Raw genomic sequence first — 13,755 nt, 5'->3', positions numbered from 1 at the left:
GCATGCGTACGATGGCACGTCGAAAACGGCAGGAGCTCTTCATATGAGTTTCGGAGGCAGATCTGATCGCATATGTCAATAAAATCGCGGAGATTGGAATACCTCGGTGATCTCTGGGTTTAAAAATTGACATTTGATCAATATTATAATTGAAACTGAGTGAATATACCAAAATCTAAATCCAGGATATATTTCATTGCACATTTGTGTCTATAATTGAGATCTGAAAAGGATTATATACAAAATTTTATTCCCGGGCATTTACTACACGAGGATGCTCCTCTCTGAGGCTACCTGTTCCAGAGATGGGTCGTGAGACCACACTTCCGGTAAGCTACAGGTTTATCTTTCTGGTAATTAATAGTTTTTCGAAATTTTGTCAATATTTGTCTTTAAGATTGATTATTAAAGGAATTTTTTTTTCAGTAATTAACTAAGTATTTAATTCGTGTCCGTGGAGTTTTTAGTTCCTAAATTTTTATAAAATTCTTTTAAAATTAATTTGAAAGAAGAGTTGTTTTAAATCATGGCATTTTGAAAAATTCTCGACCCCTAAAAAATTCTTTTTTAGCATATTCTTTACATTTTTTGTTTTATACTTTTTTTTTAATATCCTACAAAACAGAAAATACTTAATATCTATTTCAACAATCCGATTCTATTTTCGCTTTAGTACAGCACTATGCGTATAAAGGCAATTTTTTCGTAATAGATGCAATTTTTTTAAATCTTCGGGACACCTTTAATATTTGGAGTGTTGGTTTAAATAATTGGAAAAAAAACTGCTGTAATTTTTCATGATTTTTTTTTTTTTTTTTTTTTTTTGCAAAAAATATTACGATGAAAAATTGGACTGAAAGGATAAAAGTACTAAGTGGAGTAAAAAATTGTTAATAAGTTTCAAAACCTTATGCACTTTTAAGTTTCCAAGTTAAGATCGTCAAGATTAATTTATATTCAAAAGCTTAGAGTAATTTAGATATTTATTTTTCAATCAAAATTTACTTGATTTATGCCTCGTTCCAGTTCTTTTTTTTTTCTAAATCTGAAACACCGATATAATAATATTTTTTGTTATATTATCCAAAAAAATGAATCTGCTCTTTTTAAAGTTCTTTTTTATTATTATTAATGCTACAAGGTAATTTTATACTTTTAGAGAATACAATAAAAAATGTTCAAGTACTGGTACGATAATTTATTTCTTGATGAATAGTCATTTACTCATCTCTACAGTTTCCGGGCCCTCAGGCTTTTGATTCCCGTCAGGAAGAGGAGGGGAATCAAAAGCCTGAGGGCCCGGGCCCAGAGAGGAGTGTGCGCCTCCCAGGATATGGAGGAAGAGGAGTTTGGGGGGAAGTACCAGTATTAAGGACCCGCATGGTGATATTTTACGCCGGGGCCAAAGTCGGCTCTAGGTACTCCTGTCATCTACAGGTGTTGTGGTTGAGTTTGGGGTGGGAGAGCAGAAGAAATGAGGACCCTAAGCGCCAATTTTGGGGGTTGGGGGCATGACGATGCATTATTAATTCACTTATATAATTTTCAAAATTAAAGATGACAAAGAAATAAAAAAGAAATTCAATGGCGAAACAAAGATAAGCTGAATCAGAATAAAGGAATTTATTCTGATTCAGATAGAATTCGAATTTAACTTTTCAACATAAATTGGGTATGCAATTCCAAATAATTTCGTGGCAAATTTGAATATAAGCGGAATGTTTATAAGAAACAAATTTTTTAGCAATCTCATAAAGTTTTATAGAAATTTTCGCTCGAATTATTTCTTTGTCTTTTACAGCGCCAGTGTTGGCTAGATGATCTAGACGACAGCCTAGTCTTACTGAGTTTCAACGTAAAAGAAGCTTCAAATGATTTTTGATATATTTTTATGAGTTTATATGCAAAAAGTTTCAGATGTCATCAATTGAAAGATATCTTTAATATTCGATATTGTTCGGAATATGGTAGAATTTCGGGAGCGAAACATTAAGCATAACGTTAGACTATAAAGTTTTTTTTTTTTTTCGAAAGGTTAATCTGATATTTTTTTAATCAAATTTTTTAAGAAATTTTTTTCATAGTATTAAAGCATACTAAAACACAACGCAAACAAAGCGAAGATTGACATGCCATTACTAAAAATTTAATTTTGTAGTAAATACATGCATAAAATTTTCTCGGTATTATATCAAAATGCTGTATGACTAAAACCATTTAAAACAAAACATGGAATTTTGATACAACAACCATTAGCGACATGCGGCATTTTATGTAATAGGTGATTATTACAGTAATCATCTATTACATCTAACATCTTGATAGTAGTTGTAGCTAATAAATACAAGTATTTTGTATTAAAAAATGTTTTTGATATGACACCTTAATATAACAGTTGTGACATGTAGTAACAGTGGCATTGCTACAGAAATGGTGTCCGGCTCATTGTGTGTATTTTTCCAACTCCTCTCAAGAGTTGGCTTTATTTTTCGAAGCATAAAATATACTAAAAAAATCTTGTACTATGTCTACCCCTCCATTGCCAGAATAACTATAACCTGCTCTCTTAATCTTCACCATTCCATGGCGTAGCAGATTCATTGCTGTCCAAAAGATTCCGGCCAGCAAACGTGAAAATTATACCCATTGCAAAAATTAATATTATCCAAAATATAATATTACCCATACAAAATTAGTATTAGTATTATTAGTACCCATAACAAAAATTAGTATTTAGACGGAAATCAGATTATAAAAGTCTGATTTCCGTCGAAAAATGAAGAGGATGGCGTGCACCTATCCGTTTAATGTTTGATTGAATGCTAAAAGTTTTAGCTAGCGAAATAAGACTCTCCGTAACTTTACCGTATTTTTTATTTTCTAATAAAAGTGCAGTCTCACATAAAAATTGTGACCCTTGTGCAAAATAGTTAAAGGTTCAAGTGCTCAGATTTTTATTTTCAGTCCCACATATAAGCATTCTGTGGTTATAGAAGAAAGAAATTCCATTGATCTAAGTCATTGTGTTTTTGAGTTGTCCCGTTTACATACAACGGTCAACCTTATGACAGATTTGATTTAAAATTTCATATCAGTCTACATTTAAACGCTAAATTTGAGTACTAAATTTTATCTATTTAGCTTTTGAGCTTTTTTACTTTTTCGTATACGTAGTATAGAGAAAGTATAATAATAATCGTAAACAAAATCTGAACTCAAGATTTTGACGAATCTTCAAGTTTTAAATCTCCCTGAATTCGATATGCGCCTTTTTGGAAAATCTACCTCTGTATGCCTGCGACAAACATAACTCACAAATGCTTTGAGCTAGACAATTGAAATTTGGTATGTGGTCTTTACACCGAATTTTCAGATATCTATCAAATTTTGAGTAAATTCTGTTCAAAGAAACGCCGTCTGTCCGTCTGCTCGAATAAGAATTAACACGACAATTACAAAATGAAGTGAGTTAGATAGATAAAATTCGGTACATTGATTTGCTATCTATATTATAGATTTCTGTCAAATTTTGAGTCAAGTCCAACTACAGATTGACAGTCTGTCGGTCTGTATTTTCAGATACAAGTAAATTCAAAATTCTAATTAATAATTCAATTCAATTATTAATTTTGATGCTGTAATTCAAAAATGCAATGACTTAAATGTATCAAATTCTGTATGTAAATTTGTGACTATAAGTGCAGTAGTTTTGTGTCAAATTTTTGTTTTAGTCATTTTGAAAAACGCATCTAAAACACAAATTCTATTTTCAGATACTATTAACCGCATGCCAAAGAGTAATCGACCCCCCCCCCCCTCCTCCAAAAAAACTCGCCAAGCATTGCATAATTTATTTTAAAAAAATGCGAAATTTACCTTTAATTCGTAACTATTGTACGCAACTACTATGCAAGGCGTTCTCTGGAATAGCACCTTTATTAGAGAGAATGCGAGAAAGAACTATTTTCTGTAGTTAGTTATCGTATTCAGACAAATGCATAGATTTCTCATGAAAAGATTTCGTTCAAAATTTGATAGAAAGCTACAAATTTGGTATAAAGAGCACGTACCAAATTTCTTCCGATTAGTTCAAAACTTTCTTTAGTTATCTTGTTCTGAGACATCATTCTAGAAATGTGTTTTTGAGATTCGGGATGGTCTAGAGCGTGGGGATTCCTTTAAGTCTCAAGGTCGAAATTTTTGATGAATTCGACATTGGAAATGGCAACAAATAAGAAATAAAATTAAAAAAAAACATTACTAAATATTTCCGATTCTGCCAAGAAAAGACTGCAGCTGAACAGACTACTTCGAATACAATAGTTAATTTGGGAATACTATAGCATAATTTTTTTACTTACTCGTATACAACATATAAAGAGAAAAAATATTATGATCTCCAACAAATTTGAATTTTCCACGAATCTCCATGTTTCAGATCTCTTTGAGTTCGAAAAATACAGTTTTGGAAAATGTTCATCTGTCTGTGAACATGATAGCTCCAAAACACTTCTAGCTAGATTGGTGGTATTTGATATATGGATTTAATATCAAATTTAAAGATTTTAATAAAAGTTTGAAAGGAATCCTTGTACAAGTGAACATGATAACTACAAAACATAAAGAGTAAGATAGATGAAATTTGGTACCTAGGTTTAGAAGTACCTAGGTCTATATCCCTGTTCTGTCTCACTTTTGGAACAATATCATTAGGAAATTTTTTTATCTGTTGGTTAGCACTTTCTCATGCATGTAAAAGCTATAAATAAAGAACGCAATGATTTTTATAAATGAAATTTGATTAATATGCGATTTTGCGGCTGCAATTGCAAATTCATGTCAACTTTCAGTTTTAATCGGCCTGAGAAAAGATGCCCAAAATACATATTCGATTTTCTTTTCTTGTTTATAAAGTGAATGGCGGCGGCTCATCGCCAAAGAGTGGTCTTTCAAAATATTATTCTGCATGTAGTTAATACCCAAGTGATATTTCCTTTACGATATTTAACGATCACTTTTCCAAGTGATATCTCTCATATAGGCGTCTCTGAAAATAAATGTATGAGAATTTTTGGCGTTCATTGCCTTGTCCGAGATCCGTAATTGTAAGTGGTGAAATGGCAATAACATTTTATGAGACGGTATATGATAAAATTTCGAGATTATTTGTTACTTTCTCTTATAAAGTGTAGAAAATAAAAGATATTGGCAAAAAGGTGATGGCAAAAAAAAAAAAAAGAAAATCAACATATTTTGATACATCTTTACGTTTTTTTGGCCTTTCTGAATTCAGACACCTCCTATTCTTGAAATTACGTCTATTTTTCGATCTGTTTATTTGAGAAATCAAATAGCATGTGCTAGACAAATAAAATTTGGTATGGGGTTTATAACCAAAGTTACTCATTTCTTTTTAATGTTGAAAGAAATTTATTAAATGAATATGTTCAAAAAGACCGGCCTTCGTTAAATAGAGGTCCGACTTTTTAACCATATTCATTTAAATGCGATCGATAACTCAGACAGCGGAAGTGGGCTCCTTAAAACTTTCTCGCATACTTTTAAATAAATTTGTCAAGCCTGAGAACGCCTTACACTACACTGGTGTACAATACTTACGAAATATTAATTTTTGGCTTGAATTTAGCATTTTTACTGAATTTATTTGGCGATTAATCCCTGACACGCGGTTAATATTACTCGAAAATCGAATTTGTGTTTTAGACTTGTTTTTTCCAGTCGATTGAAACAAAAAATTTATACACTTGTAGTCACAAATTCTCATACAAAATTTGACACATTTAAGTCATTGCTTTTTTGAATTATCGTGTATATTTATTTCTGAATGTACAAATCGATAGACAGTCAACCCATAGTTGGATTTAGCTCTAAATTTGACAGTTGTTTACTCTATAGATGTTAAATCTGTGTACCGAATCTTATCTATCTAGCTCTCTTCGTTTTGTAGTTATCGTGTAAAATTATTTTCGAACAGCGGGGTAGACGGACTTCCTCTGAGCAGATTTTACACACAATTTGATAGAAATCTACAAATTTTGTGGAAAAACTGTATACTAAATTTCATCTATCTAGCTCAAATCGGTTTTGAGTTATCTTTACAGACTTTTTTCAAAACTGTGTTTTTTGAATTCAGAGAGGTCTAAAAAATGCAGATTTCTCAAAATCTCCAGTTCCAATTTTTTGACGATTACTTTAATTTCTCTATACTACGTATACGAAGAAATAAAAATGAAATGACCGAAATGAAAAAAAATTCATCATGTTATTTTATCACTAGAATTGTGGATCAAATTTGAGCACATTTCTCAACGTTGATTGTGTGTCTATCTGTTTATTTGTATGTTGAACATGATGACATTAAAAACGTATTCATTTAAGTATACGGATTTCTTTGTGTTCTTTTGATACAAAATAATATATCACTTTTCAATTTTGGGGGTACATTCGATCAAGCATAGAAGCATAAAATGAATGTTTAATTTTATTTACCATACGGCAACCCAAAACAGTGCGCTAATTCTTTTATGAGCGTCGCTCACTCGAAATCTGAAGTTATGTAGTTTCTGATTTTCTCCTCGTTTTAAATATTTTCCGTTTTTGGATAAAAGTTTAAAATCTTTACAAAAAATATAGGAGAATTTGAATTCATGTGTGTACAATACAGATCATTAGGATTTAAGAAATTTGGCTCGCGCACACTTTCGAAACTAGGAATGTGCCATTCGGAGAGTTTTTTTAAAATTTTTTATTTAATTAATATTAAGCGAGACTTTTTAATACCTTTTCCACCTTAACTTCCAAAAAAGTAGTACATAAAGATTTTTTTTTTACAGCAATTTAAGGCGGCGTCCTGGAATAAGGGTAGTGCATCTTCCCCGTGATCTGCGCGTCCCGGGTTCGAATCCCGGTTCGGGCATGGTTTTTCTTCATCTGTGTTCTATCTGTGAGGTGTGGGAATGTGCCCCCATGTAAAAAGAGGTTGTGCAAGCGAATGTGTGTGAGTTCTTCATGAGCTAGAAGTCAGACTTCTGCCCTCGGGTGCTCAGGGGTCTTTACCCTCAGAAGCTACTGCACCCCCTTTCCGTGGTAACACGGACACGACATCATCACAGCAATTTAAACTTCAAAAGATGTTTCTTGTTAATGCTTACTATTTAGTTGTCACGGATTTTTAATTTCACATGTGCGAAGTATATAAGAAAGTATTATAATCGTCAAAAAAAAAAAAAAAAAAAACCGAACTCCAGATTTTGGCAAATTTTTACCTTTCAGACTTCCCTAAATTTGAAAAACAACTTTTGACATTGTGCCTGCCTGTCTGTTTGTGAATATGATAACACAAAAAAAGTCGGCTTTTGAGTCGGCTGAAATTTGGTATATGGAATTATGATCGAATTTGTAGATTTCTATCAGGTTTTCAACGAAATCAATTCAATAGAAGTCTGACTGTTCAAGTACAAGTAAACACGATCACTACACAACACAAAGAGATATTTTAATAAAAATTTGGTACTCTAAGTTTAGCATTTAAAATCTGGATATATTTATCAAGTCATATACATATATATATATATATATATATAAAATATACATATCAAATTGTAAGCAAAATCCACCAAACAGTTGTCCGTCTGTCTGTCTGTCTGTAATTTCTCATGCATGTAAACGCAATAACTCATAAATTGTAATCAATGGTTTAAACCGATGAAATTTTATACGTTAATTTGTGACTACAGCTGTAGTTTCGTGTGAAATTTTTGTGTTGATCGGTTGGCAAAAAGGTGTCTGAAATATCTATATCTCCATAGATTCATTAAAAATTCTAGGTTCAAGACAAAGTTATATATTTCCTAATTATTTTTCAAGAATGCCATGTCAGTTATGTTGTTGCACAACCCCAAGAACAGCAGGTCTATGAAATTGTGCACCCTGAAGAAACTAACTATAGTTCGTCCAAAACTAACAATAGTTTGTCAATAAGATTCTACCTGAAGAGGCCCTGGCAAATAAGAATGTGGTTAGGTGAACCCTCTTACGTAGAACACTTGAGACACATTTCAAAGTGCTTAGAACCCTTAAAATATTCCATAATTCTAAGGTTCCCATTGAGAAAGCGAGAATGAAGTTATTCGTGGACTTACTTAAGATTCACATTTTTATGGGATGAAGAGGGGCAAGACCTTTATTGGAGAGACTACATGAGAAAAAATAACAGGAGTGAGACCACTCCTGATTTAATTAGAGATTTATAAGAGATTTAATTGATGATCATGTCGTGTCCGCCTTACAACGTAAAGGGGGGTACAGTAGCTTCTGAGGGTAAAGGCCCCTGAGAAACCGAGGGTAGAAGTCTGGCTTCTAGCTCGTATGAAGATGGCACTCGCATGCACAACCCCTTTTTACTGGGGGCTCTTTCACACACCTCACAGATATAACATAGGGGAAAGAACAGCCATGCTCGAACCAGGACTCGAACCCGGGAAGCCTAGATCATGGGGAAGACGCGCTACCCTTAGGCTTGAACGCCGGTAGAGATTTAATTGAAATCACACATTACTTGGCGAAACAAGCTGGTAGCCAAAAACGGCTAATTGAGGAATAAAGATAAATAAGAGGAATAAAATTTGCTACTTTTTCTCAAAAATCAACCTGAGATATCGCCAAGAATAATTAAATCTCTCACTTAAGGTAAGTTAATCCATTGGAAGTTGATAATAGTGATTAGCTATTGGAAACGAATTGCAAACAGTTGACGATAGGTCAGCTGAGACGATGCGTGTGTAATTCTCTAATCCAAACAGATTCACGAGAGTAATAGATGACGATTACAAGCTTGACAGATGGTTGGATGACGGATTTGAAAAAAGGATTACACATTTCGGAGACAATAGATTTTAATGAGAAATGTATTCTTGCCGTAAATCAAGGAATTATTCTTATTAATAATGATAAACATCATCTTGATAATGAAGAAATTTATTTGAGGAGAAACAAGTAATATATAAAAAAAGTTTTTAAAGTCAATTCCTACTTAGGTCAACAATTTTTTTTATTTTAGTTACTTTTTATTAAATAATTACAATTAATATAACTATGTAGCATATAAATATGACAGAATTATAATATTAAGTGGCAAAATAGACCTTGGTGACTAACTTGGCGACATGACGACAGATTTGGCAATTTTGGCGACCAAATAGAAATTACTTAATAAATTTAATTAATTAATTAATATTTAAAAAAAAGCTGTGTTAACATCAAGTGTCATCCACTACAAGTTTAAAAAAATGTATTTGAACTTGAGTGGATGAATAAAAAGTACTTTATCAACGATTGAAAATTTGAGGAAGATATATTAATATATATAGAGAGTGTGAGCTAATAGTAGGAATTGAAAAAAGGGGTTTAATCATTAGACCAATGTTTTGCTTTCATGCATTGAAGTATACAAAGAAAAAAAAATAGTGCAATTGTCAAAAAATAAATAAATAAATAAAACTCGTTATTTTGTAGAATTTTTTCGTCTCAGATATAATTCCAAAATGGATTTTTTTTTGGAATTATATTTGTCTTTTAACAAGAGAAATCAAAAACGCTTTGAACTAAACGGATGAAATTTAGTACGTGGCCTTTACACCAGATATCTATCAAATTTTGAATGAAATCCAGTCAGAGAAAGTGTGCTTGCCCAATACCAGTTAACACAATAATTGTATAGCGAAAAGAACTGGATAAATTTGAAACTTAGGTCTAGTATCTAACTAGTATATTTGTATGAAATTTGGAGACAAATCCATTAGAAGATTAATCGCCTGTCTGTCTGCACTTTTGTGTGCATGTAGACGCGATGATTCTAAAATTCTTACTTACGTAAATGAAATTTGGTATGTAATCTTGTGATTACAACAGTAGTTATGTGTCAAATTTGACTTCAATCAGTGTTGAAAAGCCTCCAAAATACATATTCGGTTTTTTGGCATCTGTGTATTAATCACATCCTAGCAAATAATCGTCAAAGATCACAAGCTAATAGACTTTTTCTTAATCAGTTTTCATCAAATTTCATAATATGTGGTTAATAATATACAAATACCAGTTTTCCCCCCACTAAACTACGAAGAAACGCACAGCTCTTGTGTGTGGACTTTGAAAATAAAAATCTGGTCATTCATATCATTCACAGCTTTGTCAAACATCCACGATTTTATGCTGGGGTGGAGTAGGAGAGGACAAGTTTACCAAAATGTACAACCCCCGGGGGGGGGCACCTCGAAATGAGGATGAGATGCTTCCGGCATGGAGGTTGGATCTCGCCACCCTGGAGGGTACACTAATAGGTGGGGGATCTGACTCCTCCCATCGACGACGGGACGTACTTCCTTCGGGGAGGTTTGTACCGTGACCGGTGACGGCCCTTAGGACTCAACCACAATTCCCGCCAATGTTGCTGTTGCGGCAGTCCGGTCATTCAGTTTTATGGTTTAAATCCGTGTGCCTTCGTGGCGGGTCGGAGAGTTAGATGGTTGACTTACCAAAATGTACGCGAGAAAGTTTCAGCTTCCCTCCCTCTGGACTACTCCCTCTGGTTGGATTTTATGAATCCAATGACATCAGAATAATTTTACACATTACTACAGCACTTTTATTTTAATGTGCAATATTTTTTATGTATATGTTCATGAAAACTACATTTTTACATGGTGTAGGGAAAGCATAGTAATCGTCAGAAAGTTCTAACCCGTGATTTTGACGAATCTCCACATTTTGTACTTCCCCGAACTTCTAAAAACACATTTTTTGGAAACTGTAAATCTGTCCGTCTGTCTGTGAGAAAGATAACTCGAAAACGCTTTGAGACAGACAAAGGAAATTTATTTGCTATTCGCACGAAATTTTTAGATTTCTATCAAGTTCCGAGTAAATCCGTCTGTCCGGCTGTTCGATTAAAAATTAATGTGATAATTGCAAAATGAAGAGAACTAGATAGAAAAATTCGGTACACAGATTTAACATCTATAGTGAGGACAGCTCTCAGCTTTTGAGCAAAACCAACTGCGAGTTAACTGTCTGTCGGTCTTTAAATTCAGAAATATGTAAATGTGATAATTCAGAAACACAGTTGTTATTGTTTCTTATAGCACTTGCCACGGACAAGCCCGCTGTTCGAAGACAGCCGATTTAAGCCTGAGGGGGAGCGTCTCTTGTTTTTATAGTAGCGCCAACTAGGGCCAAGAGTACGACTTTGCTACTCACGCATTGCTCATTCGCTTGCCCAACTCCTTTTTACAGGAGGGCACATTCACACATCTCACAATAGAAGAACGGAACAACAACCATGCCCAAACCGGGACTCGAACCCGGGACGCCCAGATCACGGAGGAGACGCGCTACCCCTATGCCAGGACGCCGGGTATGAACGCAGTCACTTAAATGTATCAAATTTGGTGTGGGATTTTGTGACTAGATGTGCAGTTTTGTGTCAGATTTTTGTTTCAATCGGCTGAGAAAAATGCGTCTAAAATACAAATTCGGGCACTATTAACCGCCTGCCGGCGATTATTCGCCAAATAACTGCCAAGGAGACACGATAGATTCAGTAAAAATGCTAAATTCTCGCCAAAGTTAATATTTCGTAACAGTTATACGCCAGTATCGTGTTAGGCATTCTCTGGCATGACAAATTTATTAGAAAGTACGCGAGAACGTTTTTGGGAGACCACTTCTGCTGGTTTTATTGTAGCTGTTTTCTTAGGATTTTCCCAACAATTAATTAAAATTTGTACGCATTTATTTATATGCAATCCGACTTGGTACTTTCCGTCGATACCACGTATCAAGTAAATCCAGTATTTTACTCTATACTAGAGTACTAATTGGAGAACAGCCTCAAAGATTGTAATAGAAATATGACAGAGCAAACCTATAAAGACAAAGTTCAAAATATTCCATGTTGAGGAAGTGGACGCAAAAATCGAACGCAGAATGTTCTGACTATTCCTTTTCCTTTTTGTCGTAATGTTTTGCAGAAATAGTCGCGTTTCAAAGTGTTTATTTTGGAGTTGTTCCTCTTTTCGTAAATGCGGCCAATTGTTAAATTATTATCTTTTTGTTTGACAAAAAGGCTTCCTACTGAGGAATTACCCATCGAACCACACACATGCTGTGACCTCTTTAAAGGACGTTTGTCCAAATTTGTTGGGAACTGCTGGCCTCAAATATGATGTATCTGCTGTCGATAATTAAATAAATAATTCCAAGAAGAATCAAGTACTTATTACGTGGGTTGTTAGGCTATTTTAAACGTTTAAAAATCTATATATAATAGCTGAAATGTATTTTTGATAACGAATTTTACATTTGTTGATTTGTTTACAATATTTTTTAATTCTTTTTCCTAGTTTAGTTCAGTTGCATAAATAAATGTTCCGCTTTGATGTAGAGCGAGGCCAGCTTTGGGACGGACGTGCCCCTTTTGAAACAAGGTTAAATGAGGAAGACGGTATACAAGTCAGCATCTTTTTCTCTAAACTCTACGCAACAACGAGAATATCTATTTAATTTGTATGAGGTCCTTTAACCATTATCCATTACCATTGTTGCTATCAATCCCAATCTCTCACTTCTTTCAAGTTTTTTACCCATAAGCATGATAACTCAAAGACGCGATGACTTAATTATATTAAATTTGGTATGCGATTTTGATACAACAAGTGCGGTTTTGTGTCAAATTTTTGTTTCATTCGGTTATGAAAAGTAAGCCTAAAACACAAATTCAAATTTTGGATACTATTAACGCGTGCCAGAGATTAATCGCCAAATAACTCGCCAAAGAGGACACGGTCGATTCAGCAAAAATGATTAATTCATGCCAAAGGTTAATATTTCATAACTGTTGTACGTTAGTGCCTTGCAAGGCAATCTGTGGAATAACACGTTTATTAGAGAGTATGCTAGACAGTTTGAGGGAGACTATTCCAGCTGGTTTACGTATACAAAGATAAAGTATTGCAGTCATCAAACAATTAGGTTTCCAGATTTTGACAAATCCTCACGTTTCAAACCTTCCGCAGAGAAACACATTTTTTTTTTAAATGTATCTGTTTGTGAATGGAATGCTTCAAAAACAGTTTGACTTAGACGGATAAAATAGTATATGATCTCTTCATTAAATTTGTATATTTCTATCAAAAGTTGGGTGAAATCTATCAAAGGGAAATCTGTCCATTATACGAAATTTAAAACATAGAAATATTAATACCTGGATAAAATTTGGTATGAAGATTTATTATTGTAATTGTAAATGTGTATTAAATTTTGAATTCAAATCTGCAGAAGGTGAGAAGTGATTTTGTAAATGTATTCTTACATTATGTAAATGCATTGACTCAAAAGCACAACCACTTAAATAAAATTCCGCATGCCAAAATTTTTGATTCAATAGATAAAATTTGGTATCAAATTTTACCTATTGGATCAAATCAATAGGATAGGTAAAATCAGTAGTTAAGGTAGTCGGGGAAAATCAATAGTCATCAGTAGGTAAAATTCTGATATGTCAAATTTTTTTATCCAATAGGTCCAATTTGGCATCATATTTTGGCTCCAAAAGGCAAAAAAGGCGCCCAGAAGGTTTCAAATTTTGAATGAAATCCAAACACAATAAAGAAAAATTTGGAAAAAAATGTATAAAAATTGAAATCTGGATATAAAAAAATTAGTGGTTTATAAGAATAA

The 13,755-nt window shown here is 33.4% G+C and overlaps 1 protein-coding gene across 1 annotated transcript in view; it reads left to right on the top strand.

Annotated features, from left to right (window-relative positions):
• The first annotated feature begins 50 nt into the window (after window positions 1–50).
• Window positions 51–13,755, top strand: part of LOC129980549 (apoptosis-stimulating of p53 protein 1-like) — a 599,431-nt gene continuing 585,726 nt past the window's right edge. Inside the window, exon 1 of the mRNA XM_056090899.1 lies at window positions 51–329. The gene's annotated coding sequence lies outside the window, so the exon portion shown is untranslated. The remainder of the gene's footprint in view (window positions 330–13,755) is intronic.

This window comes from Argiope bruennichi, chromosome 8 (assembly GCF_947563725.1).
Source record: "Argiope bruennichi chromosome 8, qqArgBrue1.1, whole genome shotgun sequence".
NCBI lineage: Eukaryota > Metazoa > Arthropoda > Arachnida > Araneae > Araneidae > Argiope > Argiope bruennichi.
This window is presented reverse-complemented; position numbering and strand designations above follow the sequence as displayed.